This window comes from Stegodyphus dumicola, chromosome 9, assembly GCF_044657685.1.
Source record: "Stegodyphus dumicola isolate Sdum_Otavi_A_Nest chromosome 9, ASM4465768v1".
In the NCBI taxonomy this organism is placed as follows: domain Eukaryota; kingdom Metazoa; phylum Arthropoda; class Arachnida; order Araneae; family Eresidae; genus Stegodyphus; species Stegodyphus dumicola.
The window spans coordinates 161,846,139-161,867,065 of NC_140776.1; positions in this window are offsets into that span (position 1 = coordinate 161,846,139).

Below are 20,927 nucleotides of genomic sequence, written 5' to 3' on the forward strand. Positions count from 1 at the left end.
GAAAACTAAGCAGCAATGGTGAAAAGACAACTAGCTATTCAAGAAAGCTATTTAAGCCAGATTATTTAGATGTACAGGCCTGGTCAAAGCTATCAAGTTAGAGGGACAGAATACAGTTATAGCTAACTGGTACGCAACTAAATGTCTTCCAGAAATTCTTCAAGAAATGAATAATAGCGGATTCTTGTTTTCTGCTCATGCAACCAGACTGTCAGTCAAATTTCTTGAACAAAAATACGCCAGAGTGATAAAACATCCACGCTGTTCTTCAGATCTTGCTATGCGTGATGTTTGACTATTTTTTTTAAATTTAAAACAAAATTTATCTGGCCTTCATTTTCATTCTGAATATGAGACTGGTGAATTCTAAAAGTCTATTTTCTGAGAAATTCATAGTTTGCAGAATTTAATCTTTTGGCAACATTTGGCAACAAAAGTGCATTAATGCTGCAGGAAACTACTTTGAAAGCCTAAGATTTGGTAAGTTTAGCTTATACCATTTAGCTATACCTAAACAACTTCAGAGTGTTTAGGTGTAGCTAAATGGAGAGACACTCAGAATTTAAAATTCAGAGAAAAAATTCAGAGAATAATTAATTCTAACTAAATTCTTAACTAAATTCAGAGACACTCAGAAGCGATGTGCAATGTGATGCGTCTTTCAGAAGTGCAAAATACTGTTACGAAATGTACAGGCGCGGTAAGATGGCTTCCCCGCAAAGCAGTTTTAGGGTTGCCATGAAATGTCAAAGGAAGGAAGAGTTGCCACATTTATCGAAAAATCGCCCATATGGCGACATTTGGCGACAAAATTGGCGATATACCATGGACGGTTGGAGAACCTTCTCGAACGAATTACGACCAAATCTCAAAAGTCATTTCACATTGACAAATTTTAGGTACCCAAGTCTTCAAATACATCAAAATTATAAACATTTATACCTTATCCAGGAATTTCTACCAGAGAAATAGCATGAATTTAATGATCAAAAGTCCATTCAAATGATAGTAATAAAGAGTGGATAATAATAATAAATACTATACATTAAATTATAGTCCATGTTACGAATTATGTGTGCTATTCAGTGTCATTAAAAGTAAATTCCTTTCATGAAGAACGTAATTAAAAAACAGAGCAGAACTTCAACAGGAGACAAAACTGTCTAGACTCTTGACTGTTTTAAGGATATTTTACTACATTTTTTCCTTCTTCGAATTCATAAGAGCATCTTCTCAAAAGATTAATCTTTTATTACTTATACAAAGCTTACACCATTGAATTGACTATTGTGACTATTCTTAAATAAGTGAAAATAATTTTTTCTTTTTTCTTTAAAGTAATATTTTTACTGTTAAAAAAACAGCAGATTCTTGATATTCATTTAATGTTTTAGTAAAATTAATTCATGAAGTTTGTTTGGAAAGAAAATCAGCATTTGAAGCAAATAGCAATGCAATATTTCCAGCTTTTTCAATAAATTTATTCCTAAATACAAAAATATTTAAACAGGAAAAAAATATAGTAGTAATTTAAAAAAAAAATTATAGACAGAAAGAAAGTAATAATAATAATATACAGAGAAAAAATAAAATTTTTGCAATCATGCATTTTTTAAAGAATTTTCCCAATAAAATGAAAAATATTGGATGGGATCAATCATCTACAGGATCATACACAGAGTTCATAATCCTGAGCCTAACTTTCGCTTTACGAGTTTCATCCATATTTTTCAATATAAATTGAGAAACTCATTAAAAATGCATTAAAAACTCATTAAAAATGCATGTTATCATCGTAGATTTCTTGCGAGATCAACTCTTTATTTCGTTCGGATACGATTACAACTCATTCGGATACGATGTGTTCCATATTAAAAAAAAAAAAGTCGCGTTCGATGTGACAGCGAAATCGTCTAAAGAAAACCGCTTCGTTTTATCTTCGCTCTGATTGGTCGACGCTTATCCCAAACTCGGCGTAAAGTTAAGAACTTTGAACAATATGCCACGAGCCCTAAACCAGATTATGTGACGTAGCAGAGACTGGTTGCCTTGGCAACCGAGCTCGGCTTTAACCACTTATGCTCCTTAGGCCCTCGTCTGAACGGGGCCTTAGTGTATCGCGGTTAGTGCATCGTCCAGAGAGCGTGTTGAGCTCCGGATACAACTGAACCGAAAAGTCGGGAGCTGTCCTCTGGTGCTCTGTGTATCGTCGAGTGCATCGCGAGTTGTAGTGTGGAGAGTTTCGAGAGTACGTGGAGTTCCGAGAACGACCAAGCAGAGTCGGGAGCTGTACTCTAGTGCTTTGCAGTGAAACTGTCTCCACCGTGATAGCCTGATAACCTGAAGGCTGTGTCGCTGATAGTGTCAGAGTGTTTATAGTAGTTCGTCGACGACTGTAAAAACGTATTTTTGGAGCTGTCCTGACAATACCGGCCAATAAAGTGTGTTTCGATACTTCATCAAGTGTCGTCGTTATTCACTCCAAATCTACGAACCCCGTACGAACTCGTGTCAGAAGAAAGAAAAGCGCAACAATACATTTCGAAAAATACCTGAATTTGCGAGATATATTTTGTTTTGCCTATATTTCAAATATATTCTCGAATAATAAACACTGATTATATTTTAATAGCAATGTTTATTTCAAATAATATTTGTGAAAAATGTTTCTGACATAACAACACTGATGCATTCAAATTCCAGTTTTTTCAAGGCCTTTTTTTTAATATTAGGCCTTAAATTGAAAGGCTTAAATTTAATGCGAGTTATGAGTAAAGTATAAGCTTTCGTGCATAGCATCAGGCTCACATAAATCGGTTCTCAACCCCACATTATCGCAAAATTACTTGTGCACATTATATCTGAATACTTGAGCATTGAACATTATAAAAAACAGTATGAAAATATAGAAGATGTCAATAAAAAATTCAATAAAAACACAAGCTCTTTATTGAACTGAGGTTCTAATTTTATTCTTAAGGGAAAGAGTAGAATTTAAAACAATAGAGGGTGAGAGAGGTCATTTTATCAACTGAAGAAGACAAAAAGAGCTTTTGTGGAAAGAAAAGAAAACACAGATGATGAGGACCGATAAATAGATTACTGATCTTGCCAAATCGAGAAAATGCTTTATTTTAGCTTTCTTTGAAGAAATTTTGTTCTTAATCCATTTCGATTTTCAAAAAGCTACTTATGTTTTTTCTCTAAGCTTTAAGACATAAAAGGAATTTCTTTTTCTATGACATAAGGCGATGATAGATTATTGGGAAAGTAATTTGTAAGACGAAAGCAGAGACAAAAACTTGTATTTTCATGTCTTGCTATTGTATTCTGTTATATGACAATCGAATTAGAATTTTCAGTTGCCTCGCAAGGAATTAAATTCTTCAATTTCTGTTTCTGAAATAGAAAACAATTTCAAACTTAAGACTAAACTAACAAAGACTGTGGTCTTCTGGTTTTATCTTTGCATTCTTTTCGTTCAGATTTGCTATTAATGAAGGAGATAAGTATTCCAGAAGTAATATTTCAATTAAAGACTCTTGCAGTGCGAAAAATATGCGATCATCAAACTTGACTGCTATATTGTAATGTTTTTCCCTCCTTAAAGCATGTCTTTGGGGTGTAATTGGAAAGCATGTCTAGCTAGCCACTGAAAAGTCCGGAGTTCGAATCCCGGAATGCACATTTTTTTCACATCTCCTGCTGCCAAATAAAATGCCAAATGAACTCTAAAATATAATTATCGAATTTGATGATTACGGTACAAATTTCAATTTGCCATTATTAATTCCTACTTACGTCCATCATATGTTTTCCGGTCATTCAAAAATAGAAGTGTTATTTCTGTTTACGTTTGAAAATTTTTAAATTAAGAAAGTACCAACCATGAAGACCATTAAGAGAGTAGCAACAAGTAAAGAAAAATGTTCTTACACGTGTAGGCAATCTTTAAATGCTTTGGAATCTGCTGTCCATTCTTACATTGGCAGTATAGTATTAATTTTTATCTAAGAAAAGAAGAATCCTGAATTATTTACTCTAAATGAAAAAGTAATCATTTATTTTCTTTTGCACCGTAGCATTAATTTTTATTCAACAGAACATAAGAAGTTTGAATTATGTACTTTAGATGAAATGGCACCCATTGTTTTACATTTGCGCTATAGCATTAAGTTTTATCCAACAAAACAAAAGAAGCTTGGATTATATATTTTAAATGAAATAGTACGCATTTTTTTTTTGCACTGTAGCATTAGTTTTTATCCACCAGGAGAAGTCTGAATTACGTACTTTAAGTGAAATCGTACCTATTTTTTAGTTTTGCATTTAAGCATTAGTTTTTATTCAGCAGAACAGAAGAAACGAGAATTACGTTTATCTATGCAATCGCATCTAATTTTTGTTTGTGTAACGTAGGATTAATTGTTATCCAACAAAAGAGAAGAAACCTGAATTACGTGATTTAAATGAAATCGTATTAATTTTGCTTATAGGAGTTTGAAACTTTGGAAATCTATTTCATAAACAAGTTTTAACACTTATAGTGTTGCGTGGCCCCAACTTGTCAGCAACTATGTTGGTGACTGCTATGAACTGTAAATTACACAAACTCGTAAGAAGGGTTTAAATCCCTTTTTATTCCACTTTAGAAATAACAGCTGCGTTCACTTGACGCTCACAAACTACGCCGACCCGGTGGTTTAACAAAAACAGAAATGTGAAACTAAAAATTAAATGACAGGATGAATAAATAACTACATCACTACCTACGAGGCTCTGAAATCGTAACTAACTTAACCGCGTTCTAAAATACAGCTGAGATTCAGCGAGCTTACTGATTAAGCAGTTGAAAGATTCAACTAACTGCCGAGATAGGCACACAGGCTGAAACGCGCGGTTCTTAAATTTCTACCTAGCAACCTTCACGTTCACGATTCAAGAAGCACACATACAATCTCGTTTCTCTTCTATTTAAACTCAACTTACTTCTGCTAAAAATTTGAATATACTGCGCGTTCTATGACAATTTACATACTCTGGCATTGGCAATTCTAGGGGAAAGTAAAGGCTTGACAGGAAAGATAGCTTAAAATAAATGTTAGTTAAAATAAATACAAACCCTACACACTTATGTTTACCTAACTTTACTTCATTAAGAGTAAATTCCTAAATGTCCAGGATTTATCTCCTTGACTAAAATCCTATAATCCAAAATATATTCCGGATTTGTATATAACATAGAAAAATGATTTTTTTTTGGTTTGAATCCTGACTTAACATACGTAATTAATGACTTTATCTAGGGTTTGAACTGTATAAAATGTACAGGCAAATAATTAATAGTAAATTTCTGTTAATGATTGTTATAGCTTAATTACCTTTTCTATGTTTCTTCAGCTGCCCTTTCAGAATTAATTAAACAAATCTGAATTCATGAATTGATACATGATATTTCGAATTTTATGAATTGATACATGATAGTTCGAAGCTATACTCTTTGATATATATCAAGGAGTATATATCAAGGAGTACATGATAGTTCGAAGCTATACTCCTTGATATATCAAGGATATATCATGGAGTATAGCTTATCAATATATATCAATATGTATCTTATTATTATATATCAAGGAGTATAGCTTCGAACTATCATAATCAAGGAGTATAGCTTCGAGCTATCATGTATCAATTCATAAAATTGTCAGTGATATGTGGCCAGTCATCTAATTTCGAATTTCGTTAACACTGATTTTGAGTCAAGTGTATCCAGACCATTTCCACGTATCACCCACGTAAATCGGTAGTTGAGTTAAACGCACAAATATTATATAAATGTTGGTTAATCTATAATTTATTCACAGGTATCTCATCAGGTATCGTGCATAAGCAAACGTTTTTAAAATCATACAGAGATTGAAAAATAGTGAGTTAAGTGAAGCAATTGTCTCAAAGGAACAACTCGTAAAGTCTAAAAACTGGCTTCAAAAAATAAAAATTAAGTAAACAAATCAGAATGTTTGTGAATTGATACATGATATTTCGAATTTTATGAATTGATACATGACAGTTCGAAGCTATACTCCTTGATATATATCAAGGAGTATAACTTCGAAATATCATGTATCAATTCATAAAATTTTGTTCGCGCTATTTAAGGCGATTTAAAATCATTATATTCTTCATATTGCTTTCATTCTCAGTGCTATGTGGCCAGTCATCTAATTTGGATCAATCATCTTTCGCAAAAAACTTCTCGATCATAGAAACATATCTTAGATTGTATTTGGAACAGCACGGCATTAACATAAGAAGCTGAAAAATTATTTAGATATGAATTCACTTATTAACATTTTTTACCGTTTTTAAATCAGGTTTTTTTCCCTTTGATGCATATTTTTAGCCCAAAGGACGTTAGCCCAGAAATACTATTAATTTCATTTTGGCATTTTGCGTTGAAAATTCCAAAATGTCCAATGATAAATGTCCGTTTCCCTTTTCCTATTGTTGCCACCAAATATTATCGCTCTGTGCTATATTTAAAGAAATTAAATAATGAAGAATCTGTATAAATGTATGTATGTTTCCTGTATTATGATAAAACAACGGTACCTAGAGCCATATAATTTTGAATAACGTACTCCTCCACCGAATATGGGCATCTGGAAGCCCTAATTTGGAATTTGGAGTTTGTTTTATTATCGATTTCATACTGTGTGACCCTTTAACGAATTTTTGATTAACAAACTCAAAGATTTCAAAGCGAGCAATGGCAACACTATATGAAAAAATAAAAACCCATTTTTATCTGAAGCGCACGAGACTGTGTATCGGAAATTCTAAAAATATTTCATTTTAAAATTATTTTGCAATGTTGCTGTAGAGTTGAATTTTATGGTTTAAGTGCGAAGAACATGATATTTAATAAATAAAGGTAACATACGAAACGTTTAAAAAAAGCCCCTTTGGATGTAATATAAAATCTGAAAGCTTTCAGATTTTTTACTGTATTAGTTTTTTAATTCCAAGAAAGGGACTAAAAAATCTGTTTTATTATATATAATTCGGCTGAATAAAAGGAAACTTTAAAGATATTAATGTATTTTCAAAAGTTCTGGGTTTCACAGTACTATATACTTTTCTATCTCGCATTAAACTATTGCTGGATCTAAAGTACGTATGCTGTTTATGTCTATGACACTGCATAGGCTGGAAGATTGTCAGGAAATGTCACGGCGGATTTTTACAGCCTCATTAATCCGAAGTCCAGCTCTAACTATAGTTTCAGCTGTAAGATATTCTTTTCAGTTTCAGACTAGTTCAGCTTCTTTGTATGGAGTTTTCCTTAAGCCGCAAACTGAACTTGGAAGACGTGATCATTATTTAGAGCTGACGCAGATAGGTGCACCGGAATGGCATTAAGGGATTGCACAATGATGTCCGAAAATAATGTATCCCGTATTATTAGTTGTGTTCCATTTTTCATGTGACATTTGCTTTTTCCCATTTTTCTTTGTCGTTGCACGAAACAAATAACTCGAGAATTTCCTCCTTGTAATCATATTTACTATATAGTTGGTATATTTCCCCAGAGTTATGCAATACTTTTAGACATATTAAAAAATAGTAAATTCTTAGCTCATTATCAGGGATTTATATTCATATAAAAAGAACTTTATTTCAGACAACAAATACTAAATCAATATAAGGGTTCAAACTAACAGATTTTTTAAACAAATCACTATTACATTTTATATTCGTTATTTTCACACAGTTTAACATTGCAAGACATAAAATCTTTCAATCAAAACCTTTATACAGGATATCCTGGGTATCCTATGAAATTCGTCCAAACTCTGCATAGACAGATTCCTCACTTGGAATACAGGTGACAGGTGACGGAGAACGGGGACGCCTGAAGTTTAACAGAGGTTAACAGGCATATGTCCCTCGTCCTCCAGGAGTTTATTTAAGAATTAAATGTGTGGATACATGGCCATACAGGGGCCAACTCTTGAACATCTGGCAGTTGAGTCGCTTGGAATACAAGAAAAATGCGTAAGAGTAATGCCCTTGATATGTACGATGGACTAATGAACTGTACCCGTACGACCCATAGTTTTCGAGATAAATGCGAAAGAAAAGTATGACACCATATCCTCATCTATAGTTGCAGCATGATGGAGTCCAGCACATTTCAGCGCTTCTGCACGTTGATTGGTTAGATATGGAATGTCTAGGCCGCTTTGGTTAGGAACAGGTAAGGGTCCTTTTTAATGGCAGACGCGATGGCCAGATCTGACACCATTTAATTTTTTTCTATGGGGCCATCTGAAGGAATTGAAGGTCTATCGAGACCTAGTTACTACAGAAAGTGACTTAATTGCTCGTTTTTATGCTGCATGCTTGTAAACATGTGCAGATACGGAGGATCATATTTATAATAACGTTTATTTTTCTCTTGCAACGGATATGACGTCATACTTTCCTTTCGCATTTATCTCGAAAATTATGAGTCGTACAGGTACAAATAATGGAGCATTTTTTATGTATTCCAAGCGAGGAATTCTGCTGCGCAGAGTTCGGGGGGGTCTTGATCGGACCCCCTGCATAAGGCTTCTTTCTTGATTAAACTAAATTAGGTGTTTTCTCAATTTTTCCCATGTTTAACGTCATACGATCCAGTCCTCCTTAGAAAGTTTATCATGAATGCATTCCATCGCTTAGGCAGACAGGCCTCTTATGCTTGTCTATACTGAATTAATTAAGTAAATGTAAAGAAGGCTATCTCATTTTTTTTAGCTGAAATGAGAAAACAATTTGGCTTCAAAGGTGAGTATGTTATCAGAATTTGAAGTGAAGCGAAAAAGAAAGGTGAACAATTTAGAATATCAAGAAACGAATGAAAAAGAACTAATTTTTCAGAAAACTATTTTCTTACAATAGACATGAACGAGGTGATAAATGCATAAAGAATTATCTCGTACCGTCGTACGCACTCTCATGGTGTACGCATTTATCATATCCAGCCATTAACGGGAAGATCTGTAATTGGTATCTCGATGAGAGTATAATTGATTTCACATGTTTTCCGGCTTCGAAAATCTTAATGCCTCTAAATATGTTATAACCACATGTCTAAAACTGAGATCTGAGAAATTAAGACTCTAGAGCACAGCGTCACACCAAAAAGTTGAAAGCACAGCAAAAAGTGTGTTTTGAAATAGTTTTTGTTACAAGGCGCTATCAAATCCCAACAATCCATAAGTGATAAATTCCGATGAGGAAAACTTCGGCTGAAGTCGGCGCACTTCGGTATTTACCCGGCTCTCGAAATTCGTCCTACGTTTCGGACAGCAGTAGAATTCATACTGAAAGTCGGAGAAGATATTTGAAAGGTGAGGATATTTGTCAGGCGACATTTTCGTCCTTTCGAAAGAAAATAATAATGCCAGCCTGAGTCAGGAAGGGAAGGTGGTTGAGCCGAAATAAATCGCTTGTTCGAATCCGTGGAATGGCCTCTGCTTCGCCTTCCAATATCCTTGAACAACGACGCTTGTCGAAACAGACTTTTGGAGCATCCAGCACCTTCTATGGAACTGTGTCTTTTACTTGTTTGTTCCTATTGTCCGTCTGTCGTCGAAACGGGGGTTATTCGCGATATTCACCCAAATTACATAATCTTTGCTATCTCTCTATTCTGTCTTCTATCCTTTTTGAAACGGGGGATGATATTTACTTATTGTTAGATCCCGTCTTCATGAATAAATAATACAAAGAACCACAGTTTATGGTATCTTTCTCTCGAGAAGGAAATTTCTTTATAATAAAAGGCAGTAGGCAGTCCTTTCCTTCTTCTAGAAAGTTCCTTATACATTAGTTGGGAACCACACATTCAGCATTAAAAAAAAAAAAAAAAAAAAAAAAAAAAAAAAAAAAAAAAAAACCTTACTTAATATCGTTTTTTAAGTTTTTCACACGCTTCTAGCATATTCTTGCCCGATGTTTTTGGTATTTTCCATACAAATCATACTTTAGATTTGCAATTTGATTATCAGCTGTTAACATTACTATTTGCTTTACAAATTGATATAAGTAATTAAAAACGTTTTCTTCCAATTAAAATTAAATAAATAAGGAATTACAAATTAACACTAATACGAAGCGTCACTAAAATGAAATAACAAACACCAAAATGGCGAAGTTCAAGTTCAGGATTCAAAGTATGAACCTTTCACTTGCTAACTAGATATACTAACGACTTTCCCCACAACAACAAGCATAGTGGAGTAAGTTAATATCTTATAATACATTTCTAGATTTTGAACTTTAGAAACCTTTGGTAGAAATATTACTGGAATAGTTGTAGAATCTCGATCATTTGGGAAACATACACTAAGTCGAGACTTTGAAAGACTTGAATGATTTATCACTATGTCTAGATAAACAACAGAATCGTAAGAAGGGTGTAAAAGAACATTTTATTAAGAAATCAAATAATTTAACAAAAGACACTTTTTTTGCTTACAAAACTAGGCAGCATTTATGACGTAACTCGGGACACAGAATTTAAAATTAAACTAACTCGTAAAATACAGAAAAGCTATACAGAGATGATCAACACACAGGTTGACTCACAGGGGGACCCTGCGTAACAAGTTCTATTGGCAAGACCAAAGCAACGCCTAAGACAGACGACAGAATGCTAATGTAAAATTTCAACTAGTAACGTGGCCTTCATCAGGCAGAATGCGCTCTATCTAAGCAATTTAAAACCTTGCTTCAAATACTCTCCACCTCGTTTAAATACGTGCGAACTAAAATTAGCATTTTGATTGGAAAACGTAAAGGAAGAAACGTAGTTTATATTCTGAATACAAAATAAATATGTTTAATTTCTAAATAAACCCCACATTAACTGTGACACTACTCCACTATTCCATTACATCCATTTCCTTCGTTTAAGGGGGCTCATACACCTTAAACCCCTAATGATCTTCGAATATGTGACTGTTGCAAGAATTGGGATATTTTATTTATTTTAAAAGAAATTACTTCCAACTTTTTACAGCTGACTACATAATGTAGCTGCTTTAGAAAATAGGAATCAGAAAATTTGTGTTGCCACAAATAATTTTGTAATTTAATCCGCTTTGTGACAAAAGTTTTCTTCATGTTTCCACTTTGCGCGCATGATATTTAAAAAATGGCTAATGGTACATACTTGAAATTGAATGGAATTCTTTATATGGGCACTATTTTCTAACTGAACCAAAAATTTGATGAATATTTTAGTATTAAAAAATTTTTATGCACGAAAACATTACAGGTTTTCAAATAAAATACATTTTATAAACTCGACTCCGAATAAAATAAAAATTTAACATGAAATTCTTAGAATTTTAGGTTCACATTTGTTTCCAAATGCTATAAAAATTATGTATTAAATATGGAATTAAATTATGCAACAGAATGTTTTAATTTGTGCTCGCAAGGTGGAAACTTGACGAAAACGTTTGTCACAAAGCGGATTAAATTATAAAAATATTTGTGGCAACACAAACTTTCTGATTACTATTTCAGAAAGCAGCTATATTATGTAGTCAGCTGTAAAATGTTGGAAGTAATTGCGTTTAAAATAAATAAGTTATCCCAATTCTTGCAACAGTCAGATATTCGAAGATCTTATGGGTTTAAGGTGTACGAAACCCCTTAAGAAGATTAGTAGAATTATATTTAATTGCCAATTACAGAATAGTAATGCTAAAACGAATTTATTTTCGCTTTAATTGCCACGAATGCTGATCAAACAGATTGCAGATTCCTGTAAACTAATGAAAAAAGAAAGGACAGAAAGAAATTAGATATATACGCTGCGATAATTGAATTTAAATATATATTCTTGGTTTAAAAATTGAAATACAAAAAAGAAAGTAGAGCTGTGGTAAACACGAAAGGAGATTAATACAAAGTAAGAAATTTTGAACTAAAGCCTTTTAAATATTTACAATTTGACAAAAACATTTACTCTATTATTCATTTTAATTCTTATTCCAGTTTCGTTTTTAAGACGAAATGATTCGTAATGTATCCTTAAAATCTACTTAAGTGAATAAATGCTAAACTAAATTTTCTGCTCTTTTTGAGTCTATTTTAAAATTAAGGTTTCAAAATACGATAACGTATTAAGTGGATGTATATTAAAAATAATTCTTATTACAGGTTTCTTATTTTATGGATCTATTTATTTGAATTTAAACTTCGAAATTCAGATTTTTGATTTAGATTCAAAAGATCATCATCATTAAATCTGTGATATTATCAGCTGAGTAAGCCACTTATACAATCAAACTATGTACAGAAAATTACAAATTTCTAAGTTGGTAATTATAATTTATTAACAAAGACAAGTTTATTCATCAGTAGTTATTGCAAGCAATATACAGATTCAGCAGACAGACAATCAGGTGTGAAAAGATCCAAAAAACATTTCACTGTTAAATTGTTAATAGAAGACAGCTAGCTCATTTGTAACGGTCATAGTTACCTTATATGGTCCCGTTTAGTTTTTCTAACAGTTTATAAGGTATTTCTCCCGCATTCATAGCATACCTTCCTAATGTAGTGGTCAGCACGCTCGACGCGTATTCGAGAGGTCCGTGGTTCGATTACCGACGAGGGCATTGCTCATTTCCCGTCTCTCAGCATAAATAACCTAATGTCTCTACAATGGCGCCCGAACTAACAGTTGGTGGATGATGATTCTCCACCGCAGGGATTTGGCGATTGGATCCCAAGTCGCCCTTTAAAAGGGGGAGTATATAAGGTATTTCTCCCACATTTTAGCATGCCTTCGCAGTGTAGTGGTCAGCACGCTCGACGCGTATTCGAGAGGTCCGTGGTTCAAGCCCGGAGAGGACATTGCTCATTTTTCATGACTCCTGCTTCCAAAAAATCATAATGTATCTACAGTGTCGCCCGAGCTAAAAAAGGTGGTGGATGATGTATCTCCACCACCAGGATTTGGAGATTGTGTCTCCTAATCTCCAATCGCCCTTTAAAAGGGGGAGTATACAAGGTATTTCTCTCGTATTTTTAGCATGACTACGTAGTGTAGTGGTCAGCACGCTCCACGCGTATTCGAGTGACCCTTGATTCGAGTCCCGACCTGACGTTGCTCATATTTCATCTCTTTAAAAAGTACCTAATGTTTCTACAAGTTATTTTAATTTTTGAGCCTTTCCTGAACTCTCTTATTTCCTCGATAGGATGCAAATTTCCAGGTTAACGAGAGGACTTAAACTGCTGAAACGAAAAAGCTAGACAGAGCGTGATTTCGCTAGTGAAGCGCACGTTTGTTTTTTTTGCGCTTCAGTTGTTAATCTTAGTAGCGACTACGCATTCTGCCCGTCTAGTTAGTATATCCGTGTCGGTTTCTGAGCCAGCCTGTTAGGTTTAATTGAACTGTGTAGTCTAGCAATACCTCCTTACTTTTTTAATTTATTGTTATAGTTTAAGTTCACATCTCAATTAAACAGTGTTTTTGCATAAGGAAGTAAGTCTGTGTCTTCTATTATGCAGTTTGTGATAAATAAAGTGTCTTTTACACCCTTTCCCGGTTGTGTTTATCTTCAAGTTTGTGCGAGAAGTCGCCAGAAACGATGTAGTTCTAGTTACCATTTCATGCTTGCAAAACACATTAGACACCACAACGTTAATACCTTTTTAATAGGTTAAAGAGGTATTAAGATAACTGTGAGCTTTAAAAATCGTCATAACACTAAAATTCGACAATGATTTAAACCAAACATTTTTATACAAATGAAACACATAAAGTCATTTCGCTCAAACTGGTAATAGAATAAAACAAACATAAAAACCCTTCCTTTTTGTTATATTTTCATCCATACAGATACCAGATTTAAATAATTATAGTAAACATATTATGTATAGTTTAATAACAGTACGCTTGACCGATATACTCTTATTAAGAAATATTAATTTGACTCAAAATGTCATTTTTCTTTTGATGCATATTAGAAAAGCCATGTTAAGCCATGTTATATCTTCTTTTAGGAAATGGGGACCAAGCTCTTAGTATTAAAAAATATGATGTGTACACCACATGACTTCCTTGTACGGAATATTAAATTATACACATTTTTTTTTGCATTTCATTTAAACTTATTAGATTGAATTAAACCAACTTCGCCGACAACGCATAAACCACATTAGAATAAATGCATTCTTTAAAATTCACTTTGTTTACCATAGCGACACTCTGGCGCTAGGTTTGCTTAACAGTATTATATTTCGTTCATATTATAATTCTGAATGCACACAATTTATATCATTTAAAGAACTATCTAATCGTTGCCACATGTTCTATTCAAATACTACAATAAAGCTGGAACTATGTATAAAAGAAATTAAGCAAACAAAACAAAAAGAAACAGTTTTTCACAGACGATTGAGTATTTCTCATTCAATTAATTCAGTTCTCATTTCGCGAGAAGGCAAAAATACATAAGAACTCAAAATATCTATATTAAAAATTACGAAGTAAATCTCAAACGCTTATTTCCTCGAAAAAATTCCAGAAAGAATTAAGCATGATTTAATTGGCAATAATAAATGAATGCGTTATCTTTACTGTTGCGAAGCTAAGTTTCTCTAGATTCGCTACAAATCCACTAGTCTCCTGTTTCAAATGTAAACATCAATGGCCGCCATTAAAAACAGGCTTAGCGGCACTTAAACAATTTTAAAATTGCTGATAATTCTAAAAATATTGCATACAGATTTACTAAAGGCATAAAATCCTTAACCGGAAGATAAAAACAACACAATTCAATCATTTTTAAAGCAAAAAATGTACAATTTACAAACATATAAGAGTAAAGAAACTAAGATCACTGAGCCGGGTAACAGAGTGGATATATATATATAAACATATTTATATACGTTTGGTGAAGCCGATTGCAACCAAAATACGAGGTGCACATCTACATGTTATAGAAGTCCTATATACAAAATTTCAACGTTCTGAGTCTACTCGTTTTTGAGTTATGCGAGATACGTACGTACATACGTTCGTACAGACGCCACGAAAAATTGTCTTTAGAATTAATTTTAAAGCAATTTTATAATTTTTTTGAAGGAAAAGAGTCTTTTATTCTGTCCTTACGTACAGATATCACGCAAAAGCATCGTTAAATTGCATTCGATAGTGGTCAAAATGGATATTTTCATTGAAATATGCTGCCTGAAACTTTTCACGATTACAATACTTCCTTTTTACTTCGTACAAGGAAGTAAAAATAACAGAAGTTATAAATTTTAAAGGATGGACTTTCTTCAGTTGTAGTTGTCTTGAATTTGATGTCCTACGCGTGAGCTAAAGTGAATGGAAGACAGAAAAAACTGTCTTCGATTCCACAGGAAATAGAGAAAGCGAAAGCAGCTAGAAATCATTATTTTCATCAATAAGTGAAAGTTTTAATTAATTTAACTAGATAAGGTACATAAAAGCATTTAATATTTATTTTAACTGTAAACGGTAATACATTTCACACGGAATATCCACAATTTTCCCTTTCCTTCTGGGTTCACATTAACTGGAGGCATGATGAAAAAGCTCATCGGAAAGTATAGTTTGCTGAAGAAAGGTTTTCATTTTGGAACGCTTATTAATTTTAAGTCTTTCTTTCTGCAGTGTTAAAAAAATAAAAACTTTTCGTTGATCTCGAGAGAAGGCAGTGCTTGGCTCTCGATTTGGTGAACATGATTGCTTTTGTGATTCTAGACATATTTTGTGGTTCGAAGTATCAAATACACTAGTTTCTAAAAGTTAAGCAAAAAATGAGTAATAGTTAGTGATAAAGCATCTAAATGTAACTCGAAAAGGTTTAGGTTTGTTACAAATAAAAGCAATTCGCATTAAATAGCTTTATGCAAAAGAGTGGAGAATTGACAAAATACACCAAACAACCAACTAATTAACAATAAAAAGTCGTCCGAAGATTATGGACGCTACGTGATTGCTTACCCCAAGCTAGAACCAATAGTCAGAATAGAAATCAATCTGATATCTAGTGTCTGTAGAGTGTGTCTGTGGAGGGAGGTGCAATAAGGTTTAGTTAGATAAACTTTATTAATTCTAAACACACAAAATTTTGCTTTACATTCTGTTTAATTTGGAAGTGTATTTTGATTAACCGCAAGCTACGAGTGTTTTGTTTCTGTTAGACTAAAAGGAAGATCAACGTGTTAAATAATTTTATTTTAACCTTTTCCTTTTCTCGCGACTCTTTAAGTTAGAAGGTAAAGAAAGCAGGACGAAAGACCGCCTTGATGCCTTTTAGCGGCACTTAGAGAGGAACTGACATTTTAAACAAGAGTATAAATATATATTTGATTTTTTACTTAGTTTTATTATGATGTGTAATAGTTTTTTATTTGGAGTGTGTGTGAGACTTGTAATATGTCAAAAATGCTTAAAATGATTTAAGCCTTAAAGAAAACATCTTAAAATTTCAAGATCCAAATACGTATTTATTATAAAGATTTAAAATTTTCAAAGGTAACAAAGAGGACTAAGTATTGTAAACACGAAAAATTTCAGGTATCATATTTCAATGAAAATATTCATTTTGACCAGTAACGAATGCAATTTAACGATGATCTTGCGTAACATCTGTACCTAAGGACAGAATAAAGGACTGTTTTTGTCAAAACGGATTATTAAAGGGATTTAAAATGCATTCAGAAGAGATTTTTTTCGTGACTCCTTTATGTATCTGTGACGTATCTCGTATAAATAAAGAACGAATAGTCTCAGAACGTGGAAATTTTGTATATAGGACAGCTGTAACCTGTAGTTGTACACCTCTGTTTTTGGTGTACAACTACAGGTTACAGCGGTACAAAACAGGTTACAGCGTAACAAAAAGTATATATAAATATATATCCAATCGGCCGCACCAAATATGTATCCAATCTATTACTCGGTTCAATGGGCTCAGTTTTTTTATTCTTGTATGTTGGTAAATTGTGCATTTTTTGCCTTAAAAGTGATCTAATTATGTTGTTATTATGTTCCAAGTTAAGAGTTTTATGCCTTTAAATATGCATACAATAGTTGTAGAGTAATCAAAAATTTAAAAGTTGTTTACGTACGACTAAGCCTAATAGAGCAGCCATATTTGCTTACATTTGTAACTTAGCAGAATAGTGAATTAAATTAGTTTCTTCACCGTCAGTGTCTTTTGACGAGTGGGAACAAAAGTAAACTTTCAGTTCTGTGCAGCGAAAAAAATCTGCCTTCTTGCCCGCTGGTCGAACTGCTTGTTTTTGCACAAAATCTTTTATTTTAATCGTAACAAAAATTTTAACTGCTTTAACTGTATTAGGTATTTTACGTTTTTTCTGCATTTTTTAAATATTTGATGAAGATGTTTTGAATTTTTATACATTTTTGCCTTTCCGCGAAGTGAGAATTGAATTAATTGAGAAATATATTTGTAATAAAGTTCGAGGAAATAAGTTTAAATAAAATGCTGCAAAAATGTGTTTAATTTAACAGGCCATACAAGGCAGTCATGTGGTATCCACATAAGATTTTTTAAAATGATAATAACGAGAAATATATTATTAATTAGATGAATTTCTATATTTTTTTCCAAGCCACTCTGTGGGCAAGCTTAGGTCTGGCACTTAACCTTTGTATTTTTTTAATCCTATATATATATATATATATATATATATATATGTAATAATAAAATTCCATAGTCAGAATACACTTAAAATTCCAACTGTATGTCCTTTTCATTTTTAATGGTGACGTTCTCTTATTTGAAAGTACGTGGAATTAGATCCACAGCCCCGTAGTCAAGTTGTTTTTACTGCCTTTTCTACACGTACAGTTATAGAATGTTCTGGAAATATTTAAAGCGAACTGGATTGGCTGACGAGGCTGACGTCATTTCTTGGAAGCTCCGCCTTTCCAGAGGCTATAATAGAACTCGCAAAAGAATATCGGGGCTTTTTCTTAAATGTCACGATGCAGTAAACTTCATACAAAAAGTTATTAGTAATTCTTTTTATTTACTCCGGATATCTGACTTTGTAACTGCTATTTCTCCTGAATAATAATAAATGGATCCTTTTTTTTTAAACTTATCGTCTGATAATTTAAGCTACGACTAAAGCTGGTACATCATATATATACATATTGGTGGGGGGCGCATGTTTTCTTTAGAATAAAATGCATGCACATTTACACATCTTAATGCAAGCATTTTATTCACAGAAAAATATGCAGCGGGCGTTTGAAATTTACAGCGAATTTTATTCTTTCGTTTTTCTTCTGATAAATTACTGCATTAGATACATATTTTTTCAATTTCATTTTGCAACAGTTTTGAGAAAAAGCTATAATTGAATTTTAATTTAAAAAAAATCTTCATCTAGAGAAATAGTGTGAAAGGTTCAAATTAAAATTGCTTTTAAAATTTGTAGCAATTACTGGAAGTGTAATACAATCTTTTTATTCAAGACGAAAATAAATTTTTCTTTCAGTCGGTATTTATTATTCATAAAAAGAGTTCTCGTTTATACAAACAAATCTGAAACTTCATATTTACATCTGCGTCAGTTTCCAGTAAATAATATTTCCTTTTTTAATGAAATAGTTGCTATTAAAATATAAAACGTTATTCGAATATAAGTCCATTTAGCCATGTTAATATAGTGTATTTTTAAGTAAACAAAGGTGTTAATAATTCCCTGCATATTATAGTGTGCATAAAGAATAAAAAGGAAAAAATTGCTCTTCCTCTTGATTTCAACAGTGTATAATTTAATAGGCCATACAAGGAAATCATGTGGTATCCACATCACAAATTATAATAACGAGAAAAATATTATTAAATTCTGGTGTGGACACCCATGGCTTCCTTTACGGCCTATGGAACTATGCCTATTTTTTGCTGCACTTCATTTAAACTTATTTCCTCAAATTATTTTAATAATAGTTCTCTCATGGCAAATTGAAAATGACATTAAAATTGCAAATTTGGAAATTAAATATCCAGTTAAATTTTTATAGTACGAGAGACAAACTTCATAAAAAAATTAATTTTTTCATGAGAGTCTAAAACGTTCCCAGATATTAGTATGGGATACGGAAGATTCCATTAAAAGTGAGATTTCGCTTATTGTCAGAAATGAATTTTTTTAAATATATGACACTGCCAAAACATGAATATTTTCGACATTTAAATCGCTTCTGTGATTGGAAGCATATGACTACGACCAACGGTTGCGAAAATAAAGGCCGGTTAAGAACTTTTAAACCGGCTAAGGGTGCATGTGTGTGCATATATATATATAGGTTTGATTCTGCTGATTGGGAAAAAAAAAAAGAGAGGTGCACAACTAGATGTTCTAGCAGATCCATATAAAAATTTTCGACATATAAGCATTTTGAGTTATACGAGATACATACGTATATACAGGTGGTTATCAAAATAATGGAAACACCAATGAAGAAAAGTGACATTTAAGAATGCGCTTCGCAAGCATAAAGTATAATCCTAGTTACCAGTTTTTTAATATAAAAAGTACATATCATGGTAGTATGAGGTAGCTTTAGTGAAGTTGTACAAGTCTTAGAGTTTTTCAAAAGCATAAAATGTCAGACGTTACAGGCAGAGCTTAAATTGCTCCAGAGCCCACCAGAACCCGCTTCCTGTACTTTTCCGTTTATGGGATAAACAATGGGAGAAAAAATAATTCTATCCTAGATCCTAAATAGGAAGGTTCCAGCACTTCTTTTATGTAATTACAGAACAACACTTTTAGTAGAAATTTGATCTCAAAAATTTTATTTTTAACGAAAATAAAATTATATTAAAAATTGCTTATTAAATTTTGATTTACCTCTTTATATTTTATTTAATTTTAAGTTTTTAATTACTTTAATTATTCAATTATTGTAATGGATAATAATCGATCATTAATTAATTGATTAAAGATTGGATAGCAATTAATAAATAATTATTGTTAATATTAAGTAGATAATTATTTATTAATCTGATAATATTTAACTATTTAATATTTAAACTATTAATGACTTTAATAGTATTTATTTATTTACTTTTCTTCTACTTTCCTGACGGTCTACCATAGTGCTTCTAATTTTCAGCTAGGCAGCTCGTTCGGAGCTGAACCAGCTGACTTGCTGTAACCGAAACATGACATGCGTTTCGCCTTTCAAGCGTTGTCTAAAGTCATGACAGCGTACACGCAGCACGGTAAGATAAGTTCGGCGAAGCAAAATAGTGGAAATAAAGACAAGTTGACTGAAAGAGACTAAAATATTGTAATGTCTAAAAAGGAAACAATTGCAGCCAAAGTGACTACAGATCTCAGCATCTGAATTCTCCTCGGTCAGTAATTACAGTTAGGAGACACCGTTGCAACTTTTCTATACTACGTCATCTTATTTCCTCTAATAATGCAGCCTTATTATAATAATAACTCAGTTATATCAAATGGAATTATCATATAATGGGGCAGATTTATTATAAATAAATAATTTATTATACACACACACACACACACACACACATATATATATATATATATATGTATACGTTTGCTGCGGCCATTGCAACGAAAAGAGGTGCACAACTGCCTGTTACAGCAATCACACATACAAAATTTCAAAATTCTACGGCTACTGGTTTTTGAATTATACCAGATACATATATACGTACGTAGAGGCGTCGAGGAGAAAAGACTTCAGAAAACATTTTAAATCCCTTTCACAACACGTTTTGGAAAGAAACTCCTTAATTCTATTCGTACGTACAGATGTCACTCAAAAATATCGTTCAAATGCATTCGAGAGCGGTCGAAGTGGA